Raw genomic sequence first — 19,950 nt, forward strand, 5'->3', positions numbered from 1 at the left:
CAAATACATCTATATTCATAATACATATGCAATTCCATCTTCAACTGTAAAAGTATCCCAATTTCCCAGTATGTAAAATATTTACATGCTCTGAGTTACAATAGAGTTCAAAAACACATCAACCTGCACTTTATGAAGGCTACTAAATATGAGAAAAAAATACAACGCTCAAACAAGGGTCAAAACCCTAGAATCAAGCCTTATCTACAAATATAGTTTACTGCCAATGCATGCAATAAAAGGAACTGAGAACAATTTCGTTTAAAAAAAATCCTTTCAGACAAACCACGTCACTCCCTACTTACCTCGGTGCAGGGAGGAGGGTTTATGTGCTCAGTTTGCTCCTACCCCAGCTGTACAGAACCAGCAGAATCATTGCAGCACACCAACTTTCAGAGCAAACCACTCATGATACCTAGGAGATAACCCAGAGACTGCACTTTCTCGTCTAGCTATTTACTTGACTTTTTGCAAGAAATTTGCTTCCTGTTCGGAACCTGTATTTTGTTTAGTTTGATTCCCAGCTGTGAGTTAAGAACGAAAAGAAATGGAAGAGAACATTAGCTGGAAGCGCTGAACTGCGAGATCCGAAACAGGATAGGACAGTCCCGGGAGCCCAGCCGTCACATGCTACAGAGCAGCATGACACCAACTTATCCTGGTGTTTACAGCAGGCACCTCCCTTTCTGCGGGTGAAGCAAATAAGCTGCAATAAAACCACTTAAAAAGGGTTTGCCTGCAGCTTGCGGCCATCGCAGTTCCAAACCTTTTTAAACTAATGGCTTATATATTCAGTGAGAATCTGAATAAGCCACATGATTCAAGGATAAAAGATTAGAAACGAAGCATTCCTCGCTTAACAGTTGTAATTGGATTTAGAAGACTTTTAACTATGCAATACTATTCGTGATCTCGTTACACATATTGTGCCTCTGTTTGGACAACACAGACAAGCTGACTTCTGATGTTTATGGTTTAAGTGCAACTGAGGAATGTCAGCTGAAGAACAAGTAGAATACATAAAGAAAACTTGCTGACTTAGGTTTCATGATTTCTTTAAGTAATAATTTTTGCCGACTTCAGCCAAGTTACCTAACAACATTTTTTACTTGCTTAAGAACTCAAAATGAGAGGGGGGGGGGGGGGGGGGGAACTATTTCTCACGCCTCATACACACAGGAGTATTTCCTGCCCCAAAGAGTCTACTACGGACTCAGAAACAATTGCAGGTACCTTGCTCCCAAAACCTGCACATCAGGGAGCGCTACTTCTGACGGTTCCGAAACAGAGGAGAACCAAACCAGCCTGGTAGCACCTCTGGGGCAGCGCCCGGCCGGGCCCGGCCCCGCCGCCGAAGGGCCGCGCGCGGGGAGCGCCGCCGCTGCTTTACGTAACTCCAGGGGCGGCCCCGAGCCCGCGGCACCGGAGAGGCCCGGGAACCCTCCCGGTCCCTCCGCACGGCTGCGGTAACCGGGCAATAAACAAACACCTGGAGGCGCGGCGAGGCGCCGCCCCTCACCCCCCGCCCGGGAAACGGGGCGTTCCGCCTCCGCCGTCCCGTCCGAGCGGGACCGGACCCCGCGATGCCACCGCCCGCGGCCGCCTCCGCACAGGTGCGCGGGAGCTGCGACAACTGCGCGGAGGCGGCGGGGGCCGTTCTCGTCCGGCGCGGGACGGGCAGCGGAGAGGTACCACTCCCCCGGCCTTCTCGGCGCGGGCTCTCCACTGCCTCACTCTTTCCCTGCCTGCCTCCCTGGCTCCCGGTGCTGGCGCTCCCGCCGCCGGTGCCCTACCGCTGCCGGCCCACACAACCGCCCCACTCACCTGCTCCCGCCGCGCGCGCCCCGCTCCGCCGCGCCACCGCCGGCCCCGCCCCGCACGGGGGCCGGAGCAGGGGCGGGGCCTGCCAGGAGCGGCGGGAGGGACGGGGCCGCGCAGGGACTACAAAGACCGGCGTGCCCCGCCCGCTGACGCGGCTTTTGCTTTCTGGTGCGCAGGGCGCGGTGCATTTCGGGGCTTGTAGTGCTGTGCGTCGCCGCCTAGGCCCCTGGGGGTGGTCTGCCTCTCCGCGCAGGGAAGGAAGGCGCGGGCGAAGTGGGAGTCTCCGCATTCCTGGTTCTCGGGGGGAAGCCCTTGGCCTTTGCCGGGTGCAGGCTGCTAACGTGGTTTTACGCAGCCCTGCCATAGAGCCCCGCTGTACGGCGAGGTGCCTGCGCAGGGCAGCGCAGCGGTAGTGGAGCGCCGTGTGAAATTTCACGGATAGAAGTCATCTGGGAGTTTCCTGGGGAATGGGGGGTGGAAATCACTGTTCTTAAAGAGTGGTGGGAATAAATTAGTATCTTGCTATCTCATAGTGACTTAGGGTATGTAAACAGCAGTGTGATACTCAGGAGAAAATAAACACAACACAATTTCTGTTAAAAAGTACATTTTCTTAGTGCGTTTTACGTTCTTTATACATAATTTTAACATGTGATACCCGCTGCCCGAGATCTCTCCTGTGTTCACGGCTCTGGAAAATATTGCACCTCTTGTTTGTGCTGCACAACTCATCTCGTTTATCATAAACTCGACACCTTTTGCAGGGCACGGTCACACAAATAGCGTAGCAAAACTACACTGTAAGGTGATCTGGGCTGTGGCTGCAGGCCACTACAGGCCTGAGGCACTGCCCGTGTCAATACATATTCCCCTGGGGGCTAATTTTACCACCGGAGTGTAATTCTTTTGTTGGGATTATATTCTTAGGATGTTAGGGAATTTTTTTCTGCACTGGGTTTTTTTTTTCCCTGCTCTGTCACATTGTTTCAGCAGCACATTAGATTGTCTGGAATTAATTTTGGACTTAGTGGTTTTTCTGGATGCTAGTCTTTCAAGAAATATTCTCAGGATTTGGCAGGGTAGCTCGTATTAATCATAAGTAGAATTAATACATTCAAATGCATTTGTGAATGACTAGTTCAGAAGCCATGCAATGGGAACTTTTTTGGATCCAATTCTGTTTTAAATATGCAGTACTTGGAAGAGACAACGCACTAGATTTTAAAATGCCATATTAAATCTGAGGAAATTGATTAAATTACATTTTGAAAATTGCACTGCCAAACCAGATATGCTGAGCATAAAATTATTATGAACTTCAAACTTTATCTCACTCAAGATGAAAATGTTCCTTAACACAGAACAGCAGAAAAGAAAAAAAAGTTAGAAACAAGAGAATTCTAATTTCCAGTTGTTCAGAACACTTTTTTCTATAGAAGTTGGTCGTGTTTGATCATTACAGTAATTTAGTTGCATATCCTGTTTACATTTATTTAACTGTAAATAGTTACTGATTAAGTTTCCTACCTATATGAAGCTACTTTTTAAGAAAAATGAGGTTTTTTCACATCTAGAATAATTTGATAGTTAAAAGTGCACATTTTTTCAGTTTGCTAGTCTGCTTTCTTAACAGTTTGTGACATGTTTTTATTCCATAAAATTTTTATCAGCCCTCCGTTGATAGTAAGGTCAGTTTTTATAATGGCACTGTTGATCGAACAGGAGTCCTATCCCATGCCCTTTAGAAGAGAACGAGATCTATTTTGTCACAGTGAGCAGGTATAGAACAAGGCATGAGGCTGAATTTCTTTGGTCATTTGGACATTCCAAGGAACTCAGTGGGATTTTTGGCTGCTGAGGAATGTGGGCTCGTTGCCTTCATGTCACAAGGTTCTCTCCGCCCGCAAAATCATCAGGAATGACTGTTGGTTCACTGGCGGGAGAGAAACTATGCAGGGTTAAGGTAAATTTAAATTGGGTCTGTGCTTCTCCTGGTTTTCTCTTTGTAGTAGTACTCCGGCTGTGGCAATCCGGCTTGGAGAAAGAGCGGCTTTTCTTCGGCTGCTTGTGTAAGCAGAGAGGGCTGTGACTCCCATCGCAGGCGAGATGAGCCACCCTGTGGCAATACCCTGCAATTCGCCTTTGTTGAGGCGAAAGGACGACAAAACTAGCTGCTGAATGTGTAAAACTGTGGAAAGAATTTGCTGGCCTATTTTTTTTTTTTTTGCACATATTGGTACCAGATGTCATGTGTGTTCTGCCTTCACTTGCTTTTTATTTAGTTTTCCAGTGGGTGGGTATATATATTATAGGCCTGATCAAAATCTGTGCAACCATTGTAATCCTTAGTGCCAAACCCATGATTTTTGCTAATGCTGGCTGGCTTGCTAGCTTAATTTAACCTTGTTTAGGCGCTAGGGCTTGCAGAATCAGGAAAGCCTATTAACATAAAATAACTTTATGCAACCTCTGTGAACTTCCCAGCACTATTCTCTGTTGCGAAGAAGAATGCAGGAACTGCTAATTGTGTAACACTAGTGGTTCAGCAATGCCACCTTCTGTTGTAAAAGAGTAAAACCCAAGAAAATAATCCTATAGGTGAGAACGCTGGGATAATCTTACTGAATTAAATGCAGCTTCTTTTGTGCTACTTGAGGCCTAATGTGATATGTTTTCAAAGTCCCACCTGCCCCCAAGATCCTGTGAAACACTGAGGGTAGACTTTCAATCAGGTGATGGGATTTAGGTACTCAAATCTAATTGCATTTCAATTGGATGTAGGCACTTAAATTCCATTGTAGTTTAGAATGCATGCATTCAATCCCATTATATTCCAGTGGGATTTAGACCTTCCTCTCTTAGGATACTATGAAATCTGTGACTTGGAGGATATTTGTTTTATGACAAAACAGACGATTTTCTTTCTCAGATGTAGAGCCTTTGTTGTTAGAAGTGATGGAGCTTCTTCTAAAGGCAATTCTTTATTGCCTTCCAAATCCTAAAAACTGCACAACTTTAGAAATGTGCAGCTGGATATTTTGAAAGTAGACATAATCACTGAAACTGGGAATTTTGTATTGGCAGGAATTTCATGTGGGCATCCAGATCCTAAGTTGTGATCCTTGTAATGCTTTCAGCAGTTGCCCTGTCATTCTAATGTCTGCACTTCAGAGGGAGTGTATCACTGTGTGTGGATGTTGTATTTTAATACTTCCTGTGCCTGTGATGTCAGCACATGTTCAGAAGGACCTTGACTTTTGAAAAGCTAATAAACCATGACCTCTTTCACATATCCTTTGAGAGCTCCTGTCCTTGGGAGGTAGTAATACCCCATTTCGAATATCCAGAAAGGACACGGGGAGATGTAGGAGATAGGATTTAGATTCTGTTGTGGGCTGGCTCTTTGCAGATTTGGTCTGACTCTCTGTGATTCTCTGCTCTGTGGCTGACTGTGTTCAAGTTTCCTTTGAAATCATTGCGGGGCACCTCGCCCTGTGCAGTGTAGGCTCCTGGAAGCCCGCAGTCCTTGTTCAGAGTTTAAAGTGGCACGCAGAGGACTAGGCTTTCCCAAATTCAATTTTTTTATTAGCTCTAGATCTTTATGGTTTCTAGCTCAGGTTTTGAATTTCAGACTTGACCCTTGACCACAACTTCAGGTGTGGGATAGTGATTACACCTTTGGCACCTAACTGATTACTCCCAGCTTGGTAACATCTGTGTGGTATCTTCTGATGCTTGTCATTAACCTTATTTGTAATATCCTGTTACACCTAAGTTGGTTCCAATGTGGTATAATGATAATGGTCCATTTATGGAATAAAAGTAGACTTGATAGGCTTTTTGTGGAATACCAGGTTCACATGTGGAGTTCAGCTGTTGTGAACTATTCTGGCAATTCACTGTGTTACAAATAAAGGTTTTCTATTCAGGTATGCCTGTTGTGCTTCCCTCTCATATGGGAGTCCTTAAGTAAGAAACAGAAGCCTCTAAGGAGTTAAAAAATTTCTGCCTGCCAGAGGCTAGGTCTGCTTTGAATTATAAGGAGTATTTCTCTCAGGGATTGCATCTGGGTAGAGAAACTCATGGATGTTATGGCCAGAATTTTCAGATGAATGAACTTATTAAATGTGAACTTTAAAATAATTTGAGTTATAACATTTGCTTCTGTCCAGTAGCAGCTATTGAAATGCCTAGAAAACTGTGTCCTTCCTTCTTCCTTCCTTCTTCTTCTCACCATTAACATTTTTGGCCCCTGTCCTGTCTGGGTATATCTTGCTTCAGCTTTAAAATACACAAGTAGTTATGGTCACCAACTGCTAATAATGATGTGTCATTAATAAATAGAATTATAGAATCATCAATGCTGGAAGAGACCTTCAAAATCATCCAGTCCTACCATCCACCTACACTAAAGTGTATCACCCAGCACCAGATCCAGACACTTTTTGAACACCTCCAGGGAGAGTGACTCCCCCATCTCCCAGGGCAACCTACTCCGGTGCCTGACTACTTTAACAGGGAAAGAAATTTTTCTAGTATCTAATCTGAATCTCCCTTAATCTCATTTTAAGGCCATTCACTCTGTTCCTCTCACTGCAGGCACGGTAGTTGAGAGCAGTCCCCACTTCACCACAACTTTCTTTCAGGGAGTTGTAGAGAGCAATGAGGTGCCCCTTGAGCCTTCTTGACACTGAACAAACCCAGCTCCCTCAGCTACTTCTCATAAGACTCATTTCCTAGACCCTTCATGAGCCTTGCTGCCCTTGGCTGGACACACTCCAGCACCTCAATGTCTCTTTTGAAGTGAGGGGCACAGAACTGAACACAGCACTTGAGGTGCGGCCTCACCAATGCCAAGTACAGGCAGACACTCATCTGCAAATGAGAAGCTGGGAAAGCTGGAATTGTTGAGCCTGGAGAAGGTTCAAGGGTGCCTTGCCCATGTGCAGAAATACCTGATGGGAGTATGCAAAAAACTTGGAGCCAGGCTTTTCTCAGTGGCGCCCAGTGACAGGAAAAGAGTCAGAGGGCACAAATGGAAATACAGAAAATTCCATCTGAACATAAGAAAGCACATTTTTGCTGTGAGGGTGATCAAACACTGGAATAGATTGTCCAGAGAGGTAGTTGCTTGATGATATTTAAAACCTGACTGGACACAGCCCTGAAACTACTTGCTCTAGCTGACCCTGCTTTTAAGCAGGGGCTGGGCTACATGATTTTGAGAGGTTCCTTGCATCAGTAACCCTTCTGTGATTTTGTAAGCTTACAGACCCTCCATCCTGCTGTTGCTGCAGAACAAAAAGGTACACACACCGTTTCTATTTCTGTTTTCTTAAAAGCATCTACTCTTCAAAGAGTATGGGAGCAAAAATTGTTCTCATTTGCTGTTGTGTGATGAAATAAAATTCAACTTGTGGCAAGTTGACAGGTAATCTTTGAATGTACTTTCTGATACTTTTTTTTCTGAATAAGGTATTTTTTTCTTGCCTTCTTTTTTCTTCCCTGTAATCATTGTGAAAAGAACATTGTAAGGAAAACCCAGGGAGCAGAGAATAAAGAATTATGGTTAACTGAGTAGACTACATGTTTTCTTTTCAATCGAAATAAAAGTATTATGGCAGGGATTACAGGCATTTAGATTGAGGAGTCATATTCACATATAATAATGAGTTCTTTTCCTGCCTGGGAAGCTACAAGTTTAAAAATAGTTGGTTTGCTCTTTGCTAAAAGTAGTGATTTTAAATGGTCTTGGTTTTACATCATTGAACCATTTGCTTGCTTTCATTGCAGGAGGAGGTGGCTCTTTCCCAGTAATACCCTTTTGGATGCAATGGTACCCTGGGTTTTAATATGACATGACAAAGCTTCTGGTCCTTTGATACAGCTTTTCTTGAAGGTTTTGTTTTTCCTTCCTAACGTACTACAGCTTACTGTTTTGTATGGCACAACGTATTTTAGCACTGATTTGTGAGAGTCTGAAAAGTATTTCTTTCTCTGTGGGGTAAGGAGAAGAAACTTGGTCTTGTTAAAACATGAGCAGACACACAAGTGAGACAGACTGTTAATTGTTTGAGTGTTTCTCTGTGACCTTGGACAAATCACTTAAATTTCACTTTATTGTCGATTCCCAGGTTTTGCTATAGGCCATTCAGCAAGCTAACAAAGTTGCAGTGAATATAATCTTCTAAATCTGAAAGGCATCACTATTACTCGTGCAACTCTGTGTTCTGAATTTAAAGTGATGCTTGTCTTTCCTGCACAACACAGCTCTGTTACAATGCTTTCCTTTTGCCCAAAATCACTAATACAGCCCTACAAAGGACAGCGTTCATTAACTGTATCCTGTACACAAAGGATATAAGTTTCATTGTTTTTTAAGAATAGCACAGAAACCTTTCCATTTATTTCCAAAGTTCAAATAGCTGCAGTGGTGTGAAACAGCTTTGTCTCGGAGAAACATGTGTCGCATTGATATGGAAATGAGCACACCCTGTGCTTCAGTAAGTGCCAGGGTGGCAATGTTCAGTACTGCCACACTTAAGTAAGCTTCTGCATTGTGCTCAAATTCTGTGCAGCCAGCCAAAATTCTAGCAGCTTTTCCTTCTGTGTTAGATGTAGACTTCGAAATAATACTGCTGTACCTGACATCCACACATGTAAAGTTGGATAGAATAATGCTCTTATCTTTTTCTTGTGAAGTAGCAATATGGAGTTAGTTTTAGATGAATATTATATAATAGTGCACTTCATTAATGGTAAAAAACCCTGCAGATAATTTGGACTTTTGGCTTTGAAGAAGAACAAAATCTCTTCTTCAGAAGGACTTTGCTTTCTGTTGTTTTCTGTTCATTTGGCCTTTTGGTCTCTTTCTGTTTCTACTCTGTGAAGTGCAATTAAAGGGTACGTTGCACTCTGACGTTAATTAAGCATTAACATTTGCAGGCTATTCTAGGGCTGGATCTACTATTTAGTGGTTATTGTTCTTGCTATCTTGCAGAACCCACAGGTGTGCTAAACATTTGAAGAGACATAGAAAAACATTGTTATTGTCTGGATGGATTTGTAACTTTATATTGAACACGAAGAAACAAGTGATGATAAAAAACATTTCAGACAAGTTGATAAGAGAGGGCAAGGGTTATCACAGGAAGATCAATCACTTACTCACCTGAGGCCTTGACTTAGAATTTATTATCAGACAGTATTTATCATGATGGATGATTACATGGAGCAGACTTTTTGTAGGAGAGATGAGGTCCAGAAGGAATGCCTTAGCAGATCTCAGCTGTGTCAAGTTTCACCAAGTAAGCATAGTAGGAAACCCCCAATCACAGAAACTTCGAGGCAAGGCCACTGCACAGTGTTTTCTGCACTACTTGTCTTGCTGTCATCTGGAAATGGTTCCAGGGTCTGCAATGTCGATACCTTCCTTCAGAACTGTCCACATGCCTAATTTCCCAATGAATGTAAGAGTATGGGAGGGAAGCAGAAGCTGAGGTGGTCCCAGCATGCTGGTGGTGATGCCATGAAGATTTTTGCCTTTTCTTTTATACCCGTTATACCTTTTTACAACTTCTGTATTCCTAGTGCCTTTTGCCTACATTCTTGGACTTGTTTGTTAAGCTAAGAGACTGAACATTTTAGAAGCTTCGTAGCCAGAGATCAGTGTGCCCCAGACCCCAAGGTCCTCTCCAGAACACATTCTGTAAACCAAGATAGAACCATCCAGGGGAAGGTTCCTTGGGGAGGGGGGCTCACTTGAGCCTCTCATTGGGGAATCTTTGATAGATATGCTAATTAGTAAAACCTATAATGTTATACCCAATGTTGGGAAGGGGGTCAGGTGGAGACAGAAGACAAAGAGAGAGATAGACTCGGTGGGGTGCATCTCGATGCATATGACCTGGACGTGTACACCTAAGGATCCTTAAAATAAATACCAAGGTAAAATCCCTTTTCCCCTTCTAACCGTGTATGACTCTTGATTTTAAGACCAGGAAAAGGCATCAGTAGGATACAGCCATGTCTCACACCAAGACTGGAGAAGAGTCATGGGTACCAGAATTTAGAGGCAGTAGTGGTAGTTTCACCTAGAAACATAGACACAGCTAATTACTGGCATATTGCAGCATTCCCTAAAACTCAATAATTCTAAATGAAGGGGAAAATCAGACAATTGTATGAGTGAATAATATCCCATATGCACTCATGAGGCCGTGATTAGGATGCCTTTTGAATGAAAACATTGCTGTGGCTGGATGTAACGGGCATGGCAGGTATAGGGTGAGATGGCAAAAAACAAGGGTGGGTGTAAGAAAGGTAAGCAATGTTCAGTGGAGATTTTCTCTCAGAACTGTCACAGGCATTTCAAAGGAGACATCATCTGTGATGGAACAAAGCCAATATTAGAATGTTCAAGTTTTAATCAAAAATCAGTATTGCCTTTCACCACTACGGGCATTAGTACCCACATCTCCACAAATGCATACTACTGGCGCAATAGAAAAACCCCCTTATTTTTGATGGTGTTACTTTCCTAAATGTTCCTACATGGTCTCATGTTAGTCTGGCTCACTGTATGATAGTGAAATTTCGACATGAAGACCTTGGCTTATTAGGTTCACAATTGACACTGCAAATTGTTTTAATGTTTTAATAAAGATATGGAAAAAAAGAAGAAAAGTAGTTAGAAAATTTGAGGTATAAGTGGAGTTTTTAAATATACATTTTAAAATAAAATCTGTAAAAATATGCAATACAATAAAAAGTAAGAAGTTTTCATTAAATCGGCATCCCCTAATTGGTTTCCTTAGTATATAAAAAGGTTGTAGAAAGGAGTTCTTCTAGTGAAACTGTATCATATATAGTATTACAGACTTTATCAAATGTCTTTTTTGGAAAAAGAAAAATGTACTTGGAATGGATTCAAGGTTTTGTTTTCCCTAAGCTCTGATGTCATTTTGCTGGGAACCAAACAAGACAAATAGACATAAAAGGGAAGAGAACAATAAAAGCTGATGTTGCACTTTTTATTGTTGATACTGATTGTTATCTTGCAGCTTCATGAATTAGATTGACAGGTACACTCTACCATCTCTGCATCCAGCCCAAAACCCAGGCTAACCTGCATCAACCACCTTTCAGAGCATGGGTTGACAATGAAATAAAAAGAGGTTCTCTCTTGGTTGGCTAAAACAGATTTCCACCAAAAAGAAAAAGTGAAATAGGAAAGACCAAAAATAAACCAGAGCAAGAAAGCAAAAAGAAGAAATGTTACATATAGGACCAAAATCCTATGTTCTGGATGGTGTTGCAGATTAATCTAAAGAGCAGTGAAGAATTTTGGGACAAAGGGAGCTGGACTTTTCTTACTCTGTACAATGTAGAATACAGGATTTTACACCACAGGGCTCCTTGCCTAGTGTTAAACGGAGCTTCTTTGGTGTGCAATGAATTGTGTGCTGTAATTTGAATGTAGCAATCTGACTATTGTGCAAGAGAGATGGTTGAGAGGAAGCATAAATAATAACCTGACTATTTCTTCCTGACATGTAGATCATGCTGCATATTAGATGATGAAGATATTGCTGTCCTTTGATATCCTGTGCTCTCACAACAAATTATTGTACATCAAATAAATGAGCTCTGAGTCAAAATGATAGTAAAAGTGATGAACTAGAAAATAATGTAAAGAGCTAGTACCTATGAAATTACTGCAAATACCTGAAGAAATGGGGTAAAGGAAATTGCTCTCAAAGTTGTTCAAATAACTTAAGCTGCTGTCTGAAAAATAAATAATCTGAGAGATGACTATTAAAAATGAAATGTGATTAGAAGCTGAAGTTTTTGAAGCACTGTATCTGATACTGCATTATAAGCCATCTTTCCTTAACCTCCTTCCCCAAAGAAAGTTTTAGAAAGATTATAGTGGGGGCAAGTAGAGGGCAAAAGGATAGCTAATATCATAAAGCATGTTTCTTATCTAAATCATTAGTCCTTTCCCAGCCAGGTCAATAGTGGCTTGAAGTGTCATTGCCAGGAGATTATTCAGTGGTCTCTGTGGTATGAATTGATTGTTTTGTTGTCATTCCTGTTAGATATTTACATCAAAAAAAAAAGATTGCCTGGAGTGATAGCACCCAACTGATACCAAGGAATGAGCAGTGGTTGAGGATTCACTGCAGAGGGAAAACTGTAGTTAGCATGACAGACAGTCCTTTTAGGAAGATCCAGTGTCACATCAGTGGAGAGTCTTTCCTACCCACTCAGGAACAGGTCTTCCTCCTATTTTTGTTTAGCCATCTAAATTTATGTTCAAAGTGGATTTCCCTAATAGCCCGTACTAAACAAAAGCATTATCAGAGGACTTTGGTTTTTCTAGAGATAACCTTTTTTTGAGATTTTTTCTTTTGGATCATTTTGTATAGTTTTCCATGTACCTAAATGTTGGACTCCAGTTCATCCATGCCTGGGTCTCAGTTTTGTTCATATGGCCAGAGAGGAAATGCATCTTAAGTAAAATGATATATAGATTAAACTTTTCCGTGAAAGCTACAAGATTAAGAGCAGAGATGAGCAGAAGATGTATTATGTATTCTGGGGGATACTCTTCCTGTTAAAAAAAGAAAAGCATAAGAGGAGAATGTGACATTTTAGTGAATGTTAAATATTCATGCTGAAAATGTTAGTGATGAAGCTCACTCTGAAGACAGTTTTCTGTTACTTAAGAGCATGGACTTTCCATGACTTCCTGCAGTGAAAGCTTGTCTATAATAACTTTTCTTTCAGGGGCCTCAAATTAGTTCTTGAGGTGTCTATTTCAGTTCTGGAGTCAATAAAATGGGAATAACAGTGCTTTCTATCTCCCTCAAAAAATGTTTCTTAAGAATTCAGTGTTGAATTATAGGTCAGCAGTGGTAGGTATGTGCTGTATGTGTTCAAAGGCCCAGACTAGCACCAAGATCTCTTGAAGTGGGTGTTACAGACTTAGATACCTAACTATCACATTTCTATCAGCCAACAATTGTAAGTTAGAAATTTTTCAGCTGCTGCTTTTGAATCCTCCCTTGTGCTTCCTTTTTGGCCTTAATTTTACTTTTTTTTTCATTTTCAGAGGGAAAATACAGAGGAGAAAGGTTACTTTAAGTTGTGCTCTTGGTTATATATTTGGATATTATAGAAAATTGAAAAACAAATTATTGCCATGTTTTATTAAAGATCCATGTGTCTGGACCAGATGTTTGTTCTAGAGCCAGTGCTGCTAATGAGGAAAGAGGTAACTAACCGTAACATGATTGATTTTTGGGTGAAGGTCCATCTTTCCCTCTACCCCTAGCAGGTGTATGTACTTTCTGTATTGCAGAGAATTCACATTTTCTGTATTGAAAAGAATATTATATAGTCTGTCCACTACCAGGACTTAGGGAAGAAAATATGCTGGTGAAGACCAACAGATCAGCACTCTTTCTTTAGGACCACAGCCATCATTATTTATTAAATGTCTCTGGACAAGTGACAAGTGAGTTTCTTTGATTATACTTATTTTACTGCTTCTATTGCCTAAAAGTGTGAATTGTGATTGCTTAGATAAATGCACTGAAACACTGTCTGTTCCCACTTTGGCTTCCTGGAATACCTCATTATATTTTTCAGCGAGGTACTGTTTTGTAATTTGCAGCATCAGTCTCAATTGTGTGAATCTCTACACATACCTCAGCAACCTCTTCAGGAGGGATGGGTAAGGGTACTGCTTCCTTCTGCTTTCCAACAGTGAAAGAATAGCGCTCTCACAAAGCTGTGTGAAATTAGAAGACTAGCTTTTTCTGTGCTAACTCCCTATTGTTATGTGCCATTTTAGTCAGTGTGGTTAAAGAAGAGGATGAGGCATCCCAGCTTTCTGGGTGGCCTGAAAAAATCTGTTATCTCCCCTCAGGTTTTCCACAAATGTACTTGAGCTTTCCTTTAAGTATCATATCTGAATTTGAGAATCCCCATAAAGGAAAGGAAGATTTGAGGAATCTCTGAATGCAAGTTTTAAAAGCTGGAAATAGGACTAATGGAATCTCAGTGGGTGTCCCAAAAAGATAATGTAGTAGTTTGTGCTGAAGAGCATGCTGTGTGATTTGCTGATGAATGCTGGGATATTTACTTAGATGTAGGATCAACCACATGTGGAGCAGATCAATAATTCAAGCACTTCTCCTGGGTAAAAAAATTGCTACCTTCCTGTAGTTGGGTTAGTGCTGAAAGGTGCAACAAGCTAGCTCATATATTTTCAATAGGATTTTTTAAATAAAAGGCAATAAATTTACTATCTATTCTATAAAGTCATCATTAAGAAAGGGACAGTGTATAATAAATTGCCCATCATTTATTTTCTAAAAGGGTTTCTAATGAAAGATTAGCACTAACTGAATTTAATCATACTGGGAAAAAATTGACAATTTTCCAAAACTTTTAGATCTTGTTCATAGTTATTCTACTTTAACACTTTCTAGATTTCTATCTCACCTGCAGTATCTCCACTATTTTTTTAAATTACTTTTTTCTAAAGATGAGAAACTACTTCTTCCATTATGAACTGTAAGTGTTTATAGGCAAAATTTTGAATCTTGACTAACTAGTCTCACTTACAGAACAAACTTTTCCTTTTTTCTAAAAAAAATACATGGTCATATTAACTGTCAGCAATGTATATTGCTCTCCTTACTGTCTTTCTCCATATTCTCCTATCTGAGCATTTTTCTGTTCAACAGAAAAAGTTTCGAGATTTGGAGGTTTTGGAGTGTTTTTTTTGCTACTAGTCTCATTCTAAATTTATCCCCATTTCATTGCGTATACTATCTGCTTGCTTAGTTTAAACTCTTCTGTTCGTGATTGCATTTGCTGTCATCTTTGGCTATGTTTTCAATTAATTATAATCTGAAAAATTTGCCATTTCTCTTTTTGCTTGCTTTCTTCTCTGTTTCTTTTCTAACCCTTAAAACTAAAGCAAAGCAAAATTTACCTGATCTTTAGTTAGGTTAACATCCCCAAAAGGAAAAGGACATTTTAAAATAAGTAGGTTCATATTGGTTCTGAGAAAAGTGTCTTCTGTTTCTACTTAATTTGCTTCAATATGTTTGAGTCCATTATATTATTTCCATTGGGGAAAAACCAAAAATGTGGTTTATTGCAGAGTAAATACACTGATACATATGAGTTTGCATTTGAGACAGTTAAATACCCTTTTTATCCATGCAAACAGAGGATGCTTTCAAGGACAGTGACAGTAAAATCTCGGCATCCGTCAAGTACATGAAATTGACTGATTTCCTTTTAAAAAGTCTTTAAAGATTTCTCTAGACGCTTCTGTATATGTCTGCAGGCTGAAAAGACTTCTACCCTCAGAAACTCTCTGTAATGGACTGAGACATCAGGCTTTTTAGCACTAATAAAATAACACCCTGTCAAATACTTGTTGGTGGAGGGAAGGTCAGTTGATCGCTCAGCTGGCTGACCAAGTCACAGTCTTAAGATTTCAGGGTAGAGGGAAAAATATTGCTTTTGTTAGTGCCTTCTCTCACCTTAAGGTGCCAAGAAGTCAGGTGATGTGAAGCCAATCTTTTTAGGAGATAGTTTTTTGCCCAAAGCCACTTTTACATTTCTGCCTTATACTTGGTTCATGTTTAACTCTTTTAACCTGACCTTGCATACCACTGGTAGAACACAAGCTTATTTCCTTCAGAATGAGTTCTCTCAGGCGAAGCTTATATTTTCAATGGCAACTTTCTCTTGCTGAGTTTTGAGCCATGGTTCTTTGGGCCTCAGTCATGTCTCAATGTTTACAATAGACTTTTATAAAGTTTGTAATAGAAAGCATTAGGAAAGCTTACATGGTCTCAGTGACTCCCACTGGTGGTCTAAGGGCTGGAGTTGCTGTTGTTGTAGGACATTTTCATTCCCCGCTTTCTCTGCAAGGATCTATGTCTGGACATTTGAACCTCTGATAAAGGAGTGGAGCACTGCTGGGTTACTTGTATTCCTGTTATTTGGCCATGCACACCCATTAGGCACTTGTTGTCGGTCTGCTGTGCACAGGAACACCACCTGTGTCCATCATTCACGCTCTGTAACTTGCTAATGACAGTGCAGTATGCATGCATGGTGCTGGTTTTGATCTGACATCTGTATTTGCACCCATTTCAAGGTCCTTTTATACTGCCAGAGCAGTGCAAACGTGGGTGGTGGTGGCAGGTACCTACAGATTAAACCCCCCTTAAACAGGAAGGGTTCAGTTCTGTCACCCTGACTCATTTCAGGTAATACCTTGCTCTACAAGTGCTTGTCGGTTCAGTGCATCTGTTTATGTGACAAAGTGCTGTTTATGTGGGAAAGGGTGACAAAATCAGGCATTTTGCAGTTGAGCCCAGTGTTAGGATATCATCTCACTCTGTTACAGAAGAAGAGCTGTCATAAAAGAAATGTTTGATTCTGGGAGAGAAAGAACAAGTCAGCAGGATAACATACCTTGAGGAACACAAACAGTAATTATATTACATTGTTTGTCAATATTCCCCTTCTGTAATCTAGAGCTGTGTTGGCAAAATTGGCTGCAGAGCTCAGTATTAACTCTAGTGGGTTGCTGGCATCCAGGTAAACTGGATGGCTTAACTAGTGCAAACTGAGTGTGATTGGTAGCAGGCAAACAGAGGGCAATTTGCCTTCTATTATATTCTCAAGGATGTTCCCCATAGAAGAAAACATTGCTTTGAAATGTATTTGAAATGTATGTGCTTTTGAAAAGCACTTGCATCCACAGGGCTCATATTACCTTTGAAAACTTGAGAATAAAAGTTTGAGAGGAATCTCTATGCGTAACAGACTCTACATTTATGAGCTACATTTTCCCAGCATGCGTAATTCTAAATATTGAATGATGGCAATTACTAAGGGCATTTGAAGAGTGAGACATTGAGGAGTGTTGTCATATTATATTAGTTATGGGTAATAGCTGCTGACTTTGGAACAGTGATGTGAAAATCGGACCACTTCAGAAGCTTAATTTGAAAGCTGGGAGAGTCATGCAAGGTGACAGATCTGTACCAATGTAGGAAATGTCTCGGAGGCAGATAACTGCTGTTTCATGCATAAGTAGTCAGAGTCCCAATATTTTTTCTATGCAAATCAATGTCAAAAATTCAGGGTAACCTGATTAGGATCATCTTGCAGGAAAGGATTTTCTATATTACAGATAAGAGCTATAATTACATTTTAGATGAAGAAAAGTTATGAATTCCATTATTTACAAAATATGTTGAATCTAGGAACCCTAGGAAAGTTCTTAATATCAGTTACTGTCTGTATAGAACAATTCTTGTTCAGAGAAACAAATGAGGAAGGTGCTTTTCTGTGAATTTAGGAAGGCAATTTGATTGGTATGCATGGTGTGCATTTGTGCTGATCCTGCATTATGCATTTCTCATAGATATATCACTAACTCACCTTACATTTGGTGAGAATACTTTGAACATTCTAGCAAACTGCTTGCTCATCTTTGGTAGTTTGCCTAAAACAGTGTGATCTCCATAGCTAATGATGCTTAAGGTTTTTTGTTGCATCTCATCCCTCATCTACATGGGGTCACCTTTGCCATTTTTGAAGAAAGACTCCCACAAAAGAAGGGTGTTCAGGAGACATTGACAGAGACCTGCAATATGTCTTGGGTAGGAAGGAAGATTCTGTCTAATCTGTGCTATAAGTAATAATATGTGGCCAGGCAAATAATTTTTCTTCTCTGGAAAAGTTCAAATAAACCATAAGGGAGATATTATGAACTCATCCAGCATATAAAAACCCTCATGTTCTCATTCATTCACAAGGTGACAATAAAGAATTTGTTTTGTGTCTTGCATATTTATCATTTTTGGATGTCAGAATTATTGCTTTCTGTTATCACTTTAAAAGATTTTCTGATAAACCCCTCATGTCTTCCAAGGAAGATTTATACCAGGAAAAGAATTCTTTTGCTATCATAATATAATCTATATTTTAGAATGGAATTAACTGTATTCACAAAGAACTGTTTGTAATGTCTGGTCATCTAGATTAGGAGTGTTGCCAATGTAAACAGAATTTTCAATTGGGAAAATTTTATAGATATGGAATTACCACGGACTATGTAGTGGCTTCCTGAACACAATAAAGTATGTAAGTGCTAAGATTTTCATAAGCTGTGCCTAGTTAGGAAGAAGTATATGTTGCAGTGAGGCTGGTTTGGTAGGCTGTTTTGCTCAATATAGAACAGTCAATGATCTTGGCAAATACATAATTTCAAAGTTACTTCCCCTGACTTGTCTCAGTTTGCTACCTCATTCTGCCTTTCCAAACAGTGAGACTCCTATTTCTAGAATGGATCTATTTGCTATTTTCTAGAATGATGTTATCACCAACGTCAGTCCTTAGCTGATAAATCCAAACATTAATGCAATTTTTTGACCATTGTAAATTATAGAAATGCTTTTCTGGATGTGCTCTTTCAAAGTAATTTCTTTGCTGCTTTTTTCCAGTGCTACTCTTTGCTTTTGTAAAGCCTGATTTTCTTTAAGTGATCTGATAGAAAAATACATGGGCTCCTGTTTAGCTTATTGCTCACATTATTTTAGGATTAAAATGGGAATGTTGTGTTTTAGTGTGCTATTGAGTATTTACAGTGATATGCGTCCTTGACTATAAGCCTTTCTTAAGAATGTAAAAGGAAGGAAAAGCAGAAAAATGCACAAACTTTGAATATATGAATTCCTATTGTTATGTCTTGTATATAGTTCCATTCTCTAAGTAGTAAGGGTTGTGCTGATTTTAACTACACAAGAACTGTGCAATTTTTAGTACTTTAAGCAAGGTTTGCTTTTGTGTCTTTAGACAGCTCTGGCCCCTATTTCTTTACATTTCAAGCAAAGTATAATATACCAAAAATTCAGAAATAAAAATGGAACATAATATGCACTGAAGCTGTATCCGTTATATGATGGTAGGTGTTGCTTCTGACAAGATTGATTGTGCTATTACCTGGCCTACTTGAAAACGATAGGAAACTAGAATTTGGTGCATTTGCATGTACTTGGAGAAAGTACTTTTAAATAGGACAGCACTGTATCATTTTAAAGCACTGAAGAGTAAGTAATACAAAATCAACCAAGAGGATAATCTCTGACATTTACAAATATTTATAATGGCATTAGTTCCAAATAAGTTAGCTGAGGCAATTTGAACCTGTATACCTGAACAAATAAATAAGCATGGCTTGCCATCAGCTTTTTCAGAAATGTACCCCTATTGCTGTGGAGCTTTGTGCATCCACATAAGCAGGGAGATCTACCAGATTTCTCTGGGGCTCCCTTTAGTCAAGACATCGTCTGCTTTATTAGGAAGCATTTCACAAACAGGTAAAAATGTTATGTCACAGAATTTCTGGGCTTTCTGGAATTTGTGCTGCAGTGTTTTAGAGCTGGTGTAAAACTAATGGGTTTACAAAAGACTTGGAGACAGGGCTTTGTTTAATGAAATGTCCCAGATTGGCAGGTCTGGCACTAGTTTTCCTTGCTTGCCCATGAAACAGCATTGTCTTTATGCAACTCAGTGCAGTGGTTAGAATGTGTTGCCCGTGTGAGCCAGACCTTGCACTTGACCCCAAACTGACTTTGCCAAATTCACTGAGCTCAAGCCAATGCTGAAGCAGTTTTCTGCAAGCTCTGAGGAGTGCAGGAAAATACTAACTGAGCCTGTGTAAATTTTTAGCGTGGGCAAAGTGTTCACGTAGGAAGGAGAGCTAAGCATGGGTGTGCCTGCTTTCACTTAGCCTCTGTCCCCTGCCAGAAGGCCAATGGAATCCTGGCCTGTATCAGGAATAGTGTGGCCAGCAGGACCAGGGAAGTGATTCTTCCACTGTACTCAGCACTGGTGAGGCTGCACCTTGAGTCCTGTGTCCAGTTCTGGGCCCCTCAATTTAGAAAGGATATTGAGGTGCTGGAGCATGTCCAGATAAGGATGATGAATCTGGTGAAGGGTCTGGAACACAAGTCCTGTGAGGAGCAGCTGAGGGAACTGGGGGTGTTTAGCCTGGAGAAAAGGAGGCTCAAGGTAGACCTT

At 40.5% G+C, this 19,950-nt stretch overlaps 1 long non-coding RNA gene across 1 annotated transcript in view; it reads left to right on the forward strand.

Moving 5' to 3' along the window:
• LOC138105265 (uncharacterized) overlaps window positions 1–19,950 on the forward strand; it is a 42,096-nt gene that overhangs the window by 2,907 nt on the left and 19,239 nt on the right. Inside the window, exon 2 of the long non-coding RNA XR_011148435.1 lies at window positions 1,230–1,688. This is a non-coding gene — a long non-coding RNA (uncharacterized lncRNA). The remainder of the gene's footprint in view (window positions 1–1,229; window positions 1,689–19,950) is intronic.

Source organism: Aphelocoma coerulescens, chromosome 2 (genome assembly GCF_041296385.1).
Source record: "Aphelocoma coerulescens isolate FSJ_1873_10779 chromosome 2, UR_Acoe_1.0, whole genome shotgun sequence".
Lineage (NCBI taxonomy): Eukaryota > Metazoa > Chordata > Aves > Passeriformes > Corvidae > Aphelocoma > Aphelocoma coerulescens.